The 14,120-nt window shown below is 38.1% G+C and overlaps 1 protein-coding gene and 1 pseudogene across 1 annotated transcript in view; one reads left to right on the top strand and one right to left on the bottom strand.

The window, feature by feature from the left end:
* HAUS2 (HAUS augmin like complex subunit 2) overlaps positions 1 to 14,120 on the top strand; it is a 42,926-nt gene that overhangs the window by 16,137 nt on the left and 12,669 nt on the right. The window lies entirely within an intron of this gene.
* On the bottom strand, positions 11,123 to 12,110 carry LOC123236609 (annotated as a pseudogene).

Raw genomic sequence — 14,120 nt, 5'->3', positions numbered from 1 at the left:
ACTGCCTTGGCTGCATCCCACAGAGTTTGGTAGGATGTCTCATTATTGTCATTCTCTTCAATGAAATTGTTGATTGTTTCTATGATTTCTTCTTTGACTAATTGGTTTTGGAGAATCATATTGTTTAATTTCCAATTGGTTTTTGATTTGCCTGTCCAAGTGCCCTTACTGATTATTCTTTTTATTGCATTATGATCTGAGAAGGTTACATTTATTATATCTGCTCTTTTGCATTTGTTTGCCATGATTCTATGCCCTATTACATGGTCAATCTTTGTAAATGTACCATGTGCAGCTGAAAAGAAGGTGTATTCCTTTTTGTCCCTATTCATTTTTCTCCACATATCAATTAAATCTAATTTTTCTAGGACTTCATTCATCTCTCTTACCTCTTTCTTATTTATTTTTTGGTTTGATTTATCTAGATCTGAAAGAGGAATATTTAGATCTCCCACTATTATAGTTTTACTATCTATTTCCTTCTTGAGCTCTGCCAGTTTCTCCTTTATGAATTTGGATGCTATGCCACTTGGTGCATATATATTGAGCAGTGTTATTTCCTCATTGTTTATACTGCCTTTAATCAGGATGTAATGACCTTCCCTGTCTTTTTTAATCATATCTATTTTTACTTTGGCTTTGTCAGAGATCATGATAGCCACTCTTGCCTTCTTTTTCTCATTTGATGCCCAAAAAGATTTTGCTCATACCGTTAACCTTGAACTTGTATGTGTCTACCCGCCTCATATGTGTTTCTTGTAGACAACCTATGGTAGGATTTTGGTTTCTGATCCACTCTGCTATTTGCTTCCGTTTTATGAGTGAGTTCATCCCATTCACATTCAGAGTTACAGTTGTTAGTTGTGTATTCACTGACATTTTTGTATCCTCCCCTAGACCCACTCCTTCTTATTACACTATTTTCTTATACACCAGTGGTTTGCTTTGAGCCTGTATCCCTTATCCCCTCCCTTGATTGACTTCCCTTTCTGCCCCCTCCCTTGTTGTTCCTCTCTTTTTGTTTTTTAAAGACCAAATAAATTGCCTCTCCCTTCTTCTCCCCTCCCTTTTTTGGCCTCCCCACTCCCCTGCTCCCTTTGGTTTATTTCTTCTGACTTTCTCAGTAGGGTTAGATAGAGTTTTTTATCCGGATGGATAATAAAGCTAATCTTCCTTCTCCGGGTTGATTACACTGAGAGTAAGGTTTGATTATGCTCTCTTCCTCTCCTTCTTATGGTATTATTTATCCCCTCCCCTTCCCATGTCCTCTTTGTGTGTAATAGAATATCTTATTTTTCTTATTTACTCGGGTTTTTCTTGGTGTCCCCTACTATTCCCAGCCTCTTTCCTACCCACCATGTCTTCTTACACATTTAGTATCCTGTCCTCTCCCTATGAATTATTCTTCTGGTTGCTATAATAGTGAATATTATAATAGTGTATAGAGTTCACTACAGAGAATTATACGTAGCATTTCTCCACCTAGTAATACAGATAATTAGATCTTATTTATGCCCTTAAAGAGTCAAGCTTAAAAGACTATGAGTTTTATTTCTTTTCCCTCTGTTTCTTATTTACCTTTTCATCTTTCTCTTGATATTTGTGGTTGAGTGTCAAACTTTCCATTTAGTCCCAGTCTCTTTTGTGCAAAAACTTGGAATTCTTCAATTTTGTTGAATGCCCATACTTTCCCCTGAATGTATATGGTTAGTTTCGCTGGGCAGTTGATTCGTGGCTGAAGGCCCAGCTCTCTTGCTTTTCTGAATATTGTATTCCAAGCCTTGTGGTCTTTTAGCGTGGAGGCTGCCAGATCCTATGTGATCCTGATTGGTGCTCCTTGATATTTGAATTGTCTCTTTCTGGCTTCTTGTAAGATTTTTTCTTTAACTTGAAAGCTCTTTAATTTCGCTATTATATTTCTGGGTGTTGTCTTTTCTGGGTCCAGTGTAGAGGGGGATCTATGGATCCTTTCAATGTCTATATTGTCCTCTTGTTTTAGAACTTCAGGGCAATTTTGCTGAATAATTTCTTTAAGTATGGAGTCCAAGTTTCTATTAATTTCTGCCTTGTCTGGAAGACCAATGATTCTCAAATTGTCTCTTCTAGACTGGTTTTCTTGGTCTGTCACTTTCTCATTGAGATATTTCATGTTTCCTTCTATTTTATCAGTCTTTTGACTTTGTTTTATTTGTTCTTGTTGTCTTGAGAGATCATTGGTTTCTAAATGTTCGATTCTAGCCTTTAAGGACTGGTTTTCGGCTTTAATGTTTTGGTTTTCGGCTTTAATGTTTTGGTTTTCGGCTATAATTTTTTGGTTTTCCTTTTCAATCTGGTCATTTTTGGTCTTCAGTTGGCTTGTCTCACTTTCCAATTGTGAAATTCTGCCTATTAAACTGTTATTTTCTTGCCAGATTTCTTCCATCTTCCTCAACATTTCATTTTTAAACTCTTCCATAGCTTGTGACCAGCTTTCATTTTTTGGGAGAGGTTTGGATTTTTGTTTTCCCTCCTCTGTTGTCTGGATTTTCTCTGTGTAGAAATTGTCGAGTGTTCCAGAGTTTCTCTTGATAGTCTTTTTCTTCTGGACTTCCTTATTGCTGGCCATTGTTAGCCCCGCCCCTTTTCAGCTTTGTCTTTGCACTAAGGGTCTGCCTGGGCCTTGCAAGCTCCGGGGGCTCCGGTCTCCTTGCCCTCGGGGTCAGGCCTCCTGGTAGTTCCCGGTCTGCCCCTCTGCCCAAGGTTCCTTCAGCAGTCTTTGGGGCTGCTTCCACTGCCGCGCTCCGGTCCACACCGGGTCCTCACTGGAGGTCCAAGCCTGGGCTGGAGATAGTTATTCAAGCCTAGGGCACTGCCTTTGCCTGTGCAGATACTCTTAGGGCACTGCCTTCACCCACGGAGAAGGTAGTGAAAGTCCATGGGCTGGAGATCTTTATTCGCACCTGAGGCGATGCCTTCAGCACTTGGGAAAGGCCGTGTTTTAGAGGCCTTTTTCCCGGCCTGAGGCGGTGCCTTCACCCACATGGATGCTCGGGGAAAGTCCTTGCGCGCCTGGAGTCCCTCGTCTTACAGCACACAGGTACAAGCCCTGGGGCTGCCAGTGATTATCTGGTTGCCCCAGTCCTGTTTTCATACTTGTGCGTTGGCGTTGTGCAAGGTGTGCAGTGTGGGGGTGGGGGAGGGACTTCTTCCTCTCGCATTTTAGTCAGAGCTGCTTCACCCCTTTATAGCGTGGAAATGCCCCGATTCTGCGTACCTTCAATGTTGTGCCCTGTTGTGGGGTTCCTGCGTTCTTCTGGACTCGTTTTTATTTCCCCTTGAGGAGTCCTGTATGCTTCAGTCAGGAGAGATCGAGCAGCTGCTCCTTACTCTGCTGCCATCTTAACCAGAACCTGATCAGGATCTCTTTTCTTATAAGAGGGGATACAAACTGAGGATCAGAACAAAGGGTACCGAACTCTAAGGAATCTAGCTATTCACCTAACAACCCTCTACGTCCCTCACAAGAGGGATCCTTTGGGTCTTCTGACTAACTTAACAGCTCCCTGTTTCTATTTAGGTGTTCCCAAAAGCTGACTAAGCTACCTATCTATTGTATAAATCTCGAAGAAAATGTATGTTTTGTAATCTATAATGTAAAGTTTAAATTCTTTTGAGAATAATTTCAGGATAAGGATCCTACCATCTCCCCAGAATCCAGACGACGAACTTGTTTGGTGAAGACAACACAAAGATGTCTGAAAAGCCTTCACTGTACCATGAAGACCAAATTTTGAACTTTGGGGTGCAGTTGATTGAACTATGGGGAGTTGAAATTGAGTTGTATATATTGTTTTAATTGTACACTGTTATACCAATAGGGGACTGCCCCCAAATTGGTTTTTTGTCAATGCGGCTAATTTTAACCATTTGTTCATCTATTTCTTTTATCCCCAATTCCTGAAAATTTTAGAAGTTGTCTATTTTTACAGGTCCAGCAAAGAAAAAGGACTAACCTTTTTTTTTGCCGGACCTCACAGGGAATTGTAAAAGTGAAATTTGGGAGATGTCATCTTTAAGTATATATATATATGTATTTTCTGGACACGGGAAAAAATGTGAAAAATAATTATGACTGAAATAACAATATATATTAGTATTTTAATTAAAGCCATGCTGATAAAGTTATTAGACCACGTGCTTATAAGAATTCAAAATTTGCTGCCTAGCCATAATTGTCTTCTGTCACCTCCCGAGTCTGCTGGCCAAGAGAGCCACTCCCTCCTAACCCAGGAGATTTAAACTCTTCTCTGCGTGGAGACGTAGGCCTCCCCACGCCCAAAGAACCAGAACCGGAAACCCGTTGGACCACAGGAAATGTAGTTTGATAATTTCCCCGTGTCCAGAAAATACATATATATATACTTAAAGATGACATCTCCCAAATTTCACTTTTACACTATGACCCTCAGTAATTAGTTTGATTTAGTTCAGAAGCTATCTCCAAAACCTGTTATGATTGCTCTCAAATGGCACCCCAGGGGGTCTGACCCCTCAGGTAAAACCTCAAGCTGATCTGACAGGATTTTTAGATAAAACCCTTCTGGAAAGCACAGCAGGTATGGTCAGATCCTTTTCTAGGTATTCCCAGTCAAATAGAGTACCTCTAAAGATGATTTTGGGGTTTGTCCTTCTCCACAGTCAGATTGAGGTAGTTAAGTGCTGACAAGCTACCTTTTCTCCACCTTTCTGGACAGGAAGAGTTCAAACTCCTCTTACAGGAAGTCACTGACTCTACCAGTTGTCACTTCCAAACTGTGCCTCCCCTGCCTTCTGCCTGCTAAAATCCTTTCCCTTGAGTTCCTAGTATGTGTCTTAAAGATAGCCTTCCACTTCTCTTAATCTTATCCTATCTCTATCCTTTTCCCATTATAATACAGACTGATTATGGACATGAACTGTAAGATTTTTATGCCATTCTAACATTACACTCTTTCACTATAGTTGCAAACAAGCACTACATAGTAACAGCACAAAGACAGAAGATAGCAGAGGAGATGACTTTGAAGATTTAGTAAATATTCACTACAAAATAACATACACATATAGGACACATTTCTCACAAGTACTGCAACATCATAAGTAGGTGATGAGTAGTCATGGAAATAAATAAGCACAGATAAATCACCTTGGAAAGATAATAATGTTTGTATACATTAAATTAACAGGATCTTATCTCACAGGAAGACTTGATATATTCCTAGGAGATAACATCAGGAGAATATACATATCTTTCAAAAGAAAATCTTTAAGGTTTTCTGAGACTGTCTTAAGGGGGAAGTTCATTTTCCTCCTGCAACATGTAAATAGTTTGTAAATACTATGTACATAGTTTGTAATATAACTTGTACATAACATATACATAAGTGTAGAAATTGAATAGATCTGTATATTTTTGTAGATATGTATATAGGTATATTGTTACAATGTTTTGATTTTATTAGTATAGCAAGTTGATTTTTAGTTTTAATGCAGTTAGTTTTTGTTTCCTGTATTAGCCATAGGATAAGGTCTTAGCATAGTAAAAAGTTTTGTTTGCATTGTCCAAATAGAATTTATAAGATGCAGTTTACATGAGTTTTGCATAGTTATTAATTTAGATAGACATAAAACATAAGTTAAATTGTTTTTTTGTAACTATTTTATGTTTCAAAAGTTTTTCAAAATTTTGCAATTTGCAATTCTGTAATTGTATGTTTTACACTTGCATTTGTACAAGTATGTTTTCATTGATTGTTTTCATTGAAATTTTCTTTTATTTATATCCCTAGTGCAGGTTAGCATAGATTAGGTGTAGCAATAAGAATAGAATAAGTGTAAGATTAAGGCTATTTTGTGGGGGGAAATATAATAATAAAGTTAGCTTTAGAATTATATAGAATAGCAAGCATACAGGAGAGATTTTTATCTCTCCATATGCTTGAAGGGGGAAACTATAAGGATGATATTAGAAATTAAGTCTTGTTATATTAGTTTAGAGATAAGAAGTAGAGAAGCTGGCTTGAGAAAGAATTGGAATTTTAAACAGATCTGAGACAGAGTGTCAGTTTCAAATGTTGAAAGTGTGCGGGGGAGGGGTAGCATTTTTTCTGTGACATTTGGCCTCTGGGTGTGGCAGTTACTCTGAAGGGAGCAGTTATTCTCATTCTCACTTTCAGAGTTCTGGGAGCAGGTGACATTTCTTCTCTCTCTCCTCACTGTCTGAGGTAGAAGGAAAGGAGGGAGAAACCTGAAGGAGCTAAGTGATTTTCCTCTTCCAACTTGGGAAACACTAGTGACTGTCTATTGCTGTTTCGTAAATTGTTTTTATATCTGAGAAGACCAAAGAAAGACCTGGTCTTTGGTTTGGATTCTGAGTCTGCTAAGGCTCAGAGACCTAACTTGGTTCTTGCTGAGGCTCAGACAGCTGGTCTTTGTTATTTTTATAAATTGGAGACAAAGTTAAGAATGATATACTTTGTATAAGGATAATATTATTGGTTTTATTGTAGAATAGGGTAAATTTGGGTTAGTCAGATCAGGAAGGATCAGTGTAGCTGTGGAAACAGGAGAAGTGGTTCCTTGTGGAAGCAAGGAGTTTTATTTGGGTGGAGTTAGAATTCTTTAGAGTTAGAAATCCTTTTTTATCCTTATATTCTCAATAAATAGTTTATTTTTATATAACAAGAGTCTCTTTAGTGTCCTTGTGCCTGGCCCTGAAGAGAAGTTCACTTTTGAGCTTTCCTTCAATGTTATAAACTGAAGATACTTTGTAAGCACAACAAGCAGAGCATCTAATCAATTTATAAAATAATCAATTCATTGCTCATTTTCACAGACCTTGGACAAGTCACTTAACCCTCATTGCCTAGTCCTTACCACACTTGTGCCTTAGAACCAATACAGGGTTTAAAAGAAAGAAAAAGAAATCTCCTTTAAAACATCTCTAGAAGAGTCGTCTAGCCTCTGATTAAACATTTCTAATGAATCATTGCCTCTCAAAGAGACCTTAATTTAAGTTTTTGTGGAGTTCTGGTTGTTAGGAAGTCTTTGCCTTATGTTGAATCAAAGTTTGCTTTTCTATAGCTTCCACTCATTGCTTTTAGTTCTGCACATTGGGGCCATGCAGAATAAGGCATTAATCCCTCTGCCATTTAATCCACAAGGATTTACTAAGTTCCCATAGGTCCTTCTCTATGCTAGATCCTAGGCATAAAAATTTAAAGTTTAAAGAGTCATAGAATCACAGAATTTGATGGAGCTTCAGTAGACATCTAGTCTAATCCATAGCCAAAAGGAATCCTTCGTATAATATACCAACAAGCTGTCATCTGTCCTTTGCTTGGAGACCTCCTCTTCCTACCTCTTGTTATGTCTATAGAGGGTCCAAGGGAGACGTATAGATGTACAATGATGTTGAGGTATCTATCTGTATTCTCCTCAGTTGCAGTTGATGGGAGGAACACCTACTCCGATCACCCTTGACTGTTGCTGTAAGTTATCCCTTTCTCTCTAACAGCTGTCCCTTAAGGATCCTCAAGAGGTTAGATAGCTGGGTAACCTTTCCAGGTCCAACCTGGGGTTGGATAAATTAGCATTGGGCTATTAATTTGCCTTGGATAATGTTCAGGATCTGACTGCGATTGACTTCCTTCCCAAAAGCTGTGATGGATAGACCACTCAGGAAGGTACTTGTTGTTGAAAACTCTTTATCTATAAATAGGGAAAGGATTACAAGGTCAAGGATTGGGGATTGGAAACCCTAATGATCTATTATCTATGAACTAGTTGACAGTCAGGACTGGAGGCTATTAATCTGGTGGAAGCTAGAGATTTACTCACTCCTACTATCTCTGGCTGGACCTGGCCACAGCCACGCCAGAGAATAGGAAAGGCTATTAATGCAGATATATTGATGGTCTTATTCTCTCAGCTTTCTCACTACCAGTGTTGGTGGTGCACTAGCTCTCACAGTTTATCAGGAAATATTCAGATTTATTCCTCCCCTCTTCTTCTTAGACCTCCTTGCCACCCTTTAACCTCTCACTCAGTCCAGAGACTTCCTGGTCCAGAGACTCCTGTCCAGAGACCTCCAGAGAGAGACCTCCCTCAAAGTGGCTATTAGGGGTATTTATACCATGGGGCCAACTGATGTTTGCCCCTGGCTTACAGCACCTGGGAACATTCCAAGACTTCTAACTGCCATCCCCGTCAGTCAAGGCAGCATCCATCACTTCCCAGATTATGTATATAACACTCTCAAGGTCAGCATTACATTTTGGGCAGTGCTGATTTTCAAAAGGTTTTTCCAAAATTCAAGCCAAGAAAAAGAATTTTCTTTTTTTGTAGCTTTTATCTATTGTTATTGGTTCTAGACTCAAACCGAACAAGTCTTACTTGTCCTTCATGTGACAGCCCTTCACATACTTGAAGATAGTTATGTTTTGATCCCTCCTTAGTATTCTTCTGGGCAGGATAAATATGCCTGTTTCCTTCAACTAGTCCTTAGTGTCGTGGATCAAAGACCTTTCTTCATTCACCCTTGTTGCCTTTCTGTGGACACTTCCCTGTGTACTTCTTAAATCATGGTTCCCAGAAATGAACACAATACTGTACTTCAGATGAGATTTGATGACTACAAGTGGGACTATTTTGTATTCCTATATCCCTCTTCATGTAGCCCAGGGTGTCATTAGATTTTTCTATTGTAGCTTCCCTTTGCTAATTCATTTTATCAGGTAACATTTATTTTTTAAATCCTTACTTAGTTTCTTAGTTTCAGTTTTAAGACAAGAGTGATAAGGCCTAGGCAATCGAGGTTAAGTGATATGCCCAGGGCCACAGAGCTAGGAAGTAGCTAAGGCTAGATTTGAACCAGGACCTCTTCTTGATGAAAGTGTAATGACTTTTTATAACCATCATTTCCCTTTCTAGATGTTTGACAGCCACCTCTTCAACAGTTTATTCTAGAATTTTCCTATGAATTTGAGTAAAATTAACAGGCCTCTAGTTTTCAGACTCTCTTCTCTTGCATTTTTTGAAAATTAAGATATTTACCCTTTCCAATCTCATATTTCTTCTATTTTCCATGGATTTTTAAAAAATATCACTGATAGCAGTTACATCTGTCAGATCTTTTAAAACCTAAGGAAGTTGTTCATCTGGGCCAGGGAACTTGAATTTGTCCAGGGCCACTAGATACTTTTTTACTATCTCCTTACTGGTATATGAACTTTTTGCTTTGTAATTTTTAATGTAAATAATATAGATAAAATAGAAGCAAAGTAGTTCTAATCTGTCTTGTCTCTTTTTCCAATTGTCTCATCCATCCCAATTAAAAGTTCTATCCCTTTTTTGATATCCTTCATTTCTTCTTACTATAGCTACACAAAAGATGGGAGGGAACCCCCCTATTCTTTTTTTGTGTTTAGCTTCCTTTCCCAACCTCAGTCCATTCCGAGCTTTAGCATATGCTTTTATATCTATTTTCTTTTATGTTGTTTCTGTCTTCTCTCCCTATTTTTTAAAAAATCTAAATTGGTTGATGAGTTCATTGTGGATCCACATTGGCCTTCTCAAATACCACTTTTCTTTCTCATTGGATTTATTTATCTTTAATGCCTACAGAATTTCATTCTGTTTTTTTTTTTTAAAACCCTTACCTTCTGTCTTAGAATTAGTTCTAAGGCAGAAGAGTGGTAAGGACTAGGCAATTGAGGTTAAGTGACTCATCCACAGTGTAAGGGGGAAAAAAAGGGTTTTGGGTTGAATATATTAAAAGGTTAGGTTGCCAGGGGATTGAACAATTATCAATCCCCAGTTAAAGAGTAACCTCAAGTTAAAATGGCTTTTATGGAAATTTATTTACAGATGAGAAGAGGAAGAAGAAATAAGGAAATAAGAATCAAACACAGTAGGTAATTTGCTCTGATCCCCTAGTTAATCCAGGTAGATCCAATTAACCCTCAGCTGAGGGAAAATCTGGCCTTGATCCCAAAGCTGGAGACTCAGAGGGCCAGAGGCCTGGAGGGCCGTGGGGAGCTCCAGAGGTGGATGAAGCAAAGGCTTCAGTCACAAAGTCTCTATTAAAAGGGAAGTTCCTTAAGAGAAGTTCAGGTAGATTCAGTCTTTACACTTACCACGTGGAATGTCCCGGTCACGAACCAGCAGAGTTCCTTCAGGTCCTGTTCACAAACCAGAAGACCCAGCCCAGCTGACTGAGGTCTCTTTTTAAAGGGAACTTTTGCGTCACTTCCTGTGGCTTCCTCTTAGTTTGCGTGTCCAATCATAATAGATTCTTTTCTTAGGACTGCCCAAGAGGCAGTCAGTAAATTCTGATTTGTTACTCTAGCACATGTGGGTTACAGACCATCCAAAAATGGAGATGTTTTCTCCTTTTGTGATTAAATCTAAAGATGGACAGTGTAGATTTAATCTAATTATCACAATTCCCCCTGTGATCATTTGGGAGACTCATCTCCCCAATTGATCATTTGACATAATCATCTTGTACCCCTAAAATTCTAACTACAATAGTTAGAGATAAGAGGTAAGTAGAAGAGATAGAAAGAGAGAGAGCAAAATCAATGTTTTGCTAGCACATTGACAAAAAGCCAATTAGGGGGCAATCCCCTTGGGACTAAGAATTTACACTTCAAAATAATTGTGTTCAATCCCCTTAAGTTCAATTAGTTTCATTCCAAAGTTCATTCTGGATCGTCTTGATTCAGTGTAGTTTCTGCAGGCATCTTTTCTGGATCATCTTGATTCAGTGTAGGTTTTTGCAGGCATCCTTCTCCAAATGGTCCATTTTCTGGTTTCAAAGTGTTAGCAGACTTCTTTTTCTGAAAATTTTCTCGAACAAAATTTTAAAATTTGGATTTTTATAAAATACAACCCCACCTGAAAGGAGTGTTGAGTTATTTTTTATTTCTTTAAGGAGTAATTTTTAATTTAATCTACACAAGCCCTTTGTATGCTTTGGTAGATTTCCCCAGATATTTTATACATTTCATAGTTATTTGGAATGGCATTAACTCATTTTCTTTTGCCCTTGAGTCCCATCACCTCTTGTCTTTTTTTTTTTTTTAATTTTTCACAGGCATTTTTAACAGACCATTAGAAAAACAATCATGGTGGTAGAGGCCATGTTTATTCTTCTAATAAGTCTGTTGATCTGGTCTTCCCTGTTACCAGCATCTCCACGACTTCCCCAAAATGTGTAGTATTTTTCTTCATTTCATCCCATGGAGACGATAATTTGAAGGGCCACAGGAAGTTGTTGGCAGCTTTGAAGTGCTTGTCAACAGTGTAGATCTCATGAATCAAGTCCTTCAGGCAGATAATTCCATATTTACCAAGAGATTTTGCAATAAGGGCATTATCAGTCAGGGCAATTCTCTGTTTCTTTTTTATTTGTTTATTTGTTTTGTATGTGTGTTTTTTTAAAACCCTTACCTTCAGCCTTATTGATTCTAAGGCAGAAGAATGGTAAGGGCTAGGCAGTGGGGGTTAAGTGACTTGCCCAGGGTCACATAGCTGGGAAGTGTCTAAGGTCAGATTTGAACTTAGGACCTCCCATATCTAGGCCTGGCTCTCAATCCACTGAGCCATCCAACTGCCCCCCAATTCTCTGTTTCTTGACCTTGCCATAACCATAACTTGTAAATCAAGTCATTAAAAGACTTCAAGTTTGGATATCCCCATGCAGTATGTGGTTCCACGATCCTCAGCATGTTAATCGAGGCCTTGTTAAGTTTAACGAAAGTGCCATTGAAGATCTGGTGAAGACAAAGGAGCTGCAGTACTTTGTGGACCTTTGGGCTAACACCATTGATACCTCTGATTCTGATCCCCAGCCAACTTGGCTTCAGCAGTTACATGGTAGGTGCCAGCTTTGCTTACCATTCTGGCCAGCCAGATTTCACTTTTGTATATCTGTCTGTACTCCTTTTGATAGACGTTAGCTTTTTCACAGATAACTTTTCTCTGTATTTTTCAGAGCTTTTTTATAGCCTTCTTGCCAAGGCCTTTTATTTTTTCAGAAGAGATTCTAGAACAGATGGTAGTTTTTTCTTCTCTTCTGTGCCCATCATTATTCCAGCCAGAAAGAGGCCCCTTCTTGTCTTTTCAAGGAGCTTACCATAGAGATTATTCCATCTTTTTCTCATCTACAACTTATAGCTTTCTATTGGATTCTCTCCTGCTGCCTATAAGTATGTCCAGTGCACCTCCTCCATAAAAACAAAACAGCAAAAGCCTTCAGTTAACCCTGCCATTTCCTCAAGCTTTAGTCTTAAATCTCTCCTTTTCACTGCCATGTTCCTAGAAAGAAATGTTTATTCTCATGTCTTCCACTTTACTCATTCTGTTTTTACCTCTTTGAGCCAGGCTTTTAACCACCACTCTAATGACATGGATATTTTAGTCTTTTTTACTGCTTAAGTTGCTTTTTCTCAGACTTCATCTTCCTTGACTTCTCTTGCAGTTTATGATATTTTTAATTCTCTCAGATTATCCTGTTCTCCCTGTGGTTTTGTCTAGTTCTCATTCTACCTTTCTAAGCATTCCTTTTTAGTCTCTTTTATTGTTTCATCATCCGTTTCCCATCCTTTTTCATAGGGTGACCTATAAGGTTCTATCCTTGACTTTCTACTATTCTTTTATCATACTTTTTCTTCTAGGGATTTCATAAATTCAATTGGCTTTAATTACAAAACTATACAGATGACTCCCAAAACTATCTATCAAGTCCCTGGCTTCTACTAAACTTCATTTACCTATTACCAACAGATTGCCGGAGATCCTTTTGACAACTAAGCCTTAACATGACCAAAATAGAACTCATTACACCCTGTTCATCTGTTCTTCAAACTTGCTTTGCCTTCATATTTCCTCTTTCAGGGGCAATCCATCTTCTCACCTAGGTTTGTGGCCTTCCCTCTTGATCAACTACCACATTCAGACAATTACTGAGTCAGGAAAACTCTACCTCCCTAAATCTCCCTAATCTGTTCACTTTTTTCTATTCATGAGGTAGTCAACCTTGAACACCAAAGGTAAAGAACTTCTTTAAAGAAATTTTAGTTTACATTTATGATTTAGTACTCATATTTGTCTGTCTGAGTTGCTTGTATCAAGGAAATTAGATTTGTTATAGATAACCTTTCTCATAGGTAAGTTCTATTTAAATATAGTTTTTCATCATTTACTGAGCTTTTTTTTTTAATTAAAAGAGAGAAATCAGTAAGGAAAAAGGGTTACTCCCATTACAAAAGGATGTTTACTTACTAAAATCTCCTAATGTATTTTAGTGTCTATTTACAGGAAATTAACTGCTTGAGAGATAGGGAAATGGAATCAAAATAAAATTTAAAAATAAAATGATAGGAGCCATTCTTAATTGAAGAACAATTTAAGACATGATAATGGAAATAAATGGGGGAGATTGGATTTTGTTTTTGTGCAAAAAAAAAAAAAAGAAGAGGACTCTTTTGCAAAACATGATACATTTATACTCAGTTTAGGTCAAGGGTTCTTAACCTTGAATCCTCCTACCTCTGTGGGGTCCCAAGGTAGATTTCAAAGAATCTGTAAATGAGAAAAGCATTACATCTTTATTTTCATTAGCCTCTAACTGAAATTTTGCATTTCCTTGAATTATTTAGAACCATTATTCTGAGTTGTCTATAGATTTCAGGTGCCTACCAACTATCCAGGTCAAAAAAAAAGTAAAAATTCTGTGTTTAGGCTATTTCCCCTACTGGTTTGGGACATATTTAATTGTATTTTAAAAAAACAACAGAAAAAAAAAACCTTACCTGCAATTCCAAGGAAGAAGAATGGCAAGGGCTAGGCAATTGGGTTAAGCAATTTGCCCAGGGTCACACAGCTAGGAGATATCTGAGGCTAGATTAGAACCCAGATCCTCCTGACTCCAGGCCTGGCTCTCTACCCCTGAGCCAACTAGCTGTCTTCCAATCTTTTTTTTTTTTAAATAGAATCTTATGCCACCAAATCCTTTTGTGTTCTGATGTACTATTGTGTAGTACCAGAATGCATGAAAAAACTAGCAATTCTCAAAGTATAGAAACTTTTCTCCCTAG

The sequence above is a fragment of the Gracilinanus agilis genome, chromosome 2 (genome assembly GCF_016433145.1).
Source record: "Gracilinanus agilis isolate LMUSP501 chromosome 2, AgileGrace, whole genome shotgun sequence".
Lineage (NCBI taxonomy): Eukaryota > Metazoa > Chordata > Mammalia > Didelphimorphia > Didelphidae > Gracilinanus > Gracilinanus agilis.
This window is presented reverse-complemented; position numbering and strand designations above follow the sequence as displayed.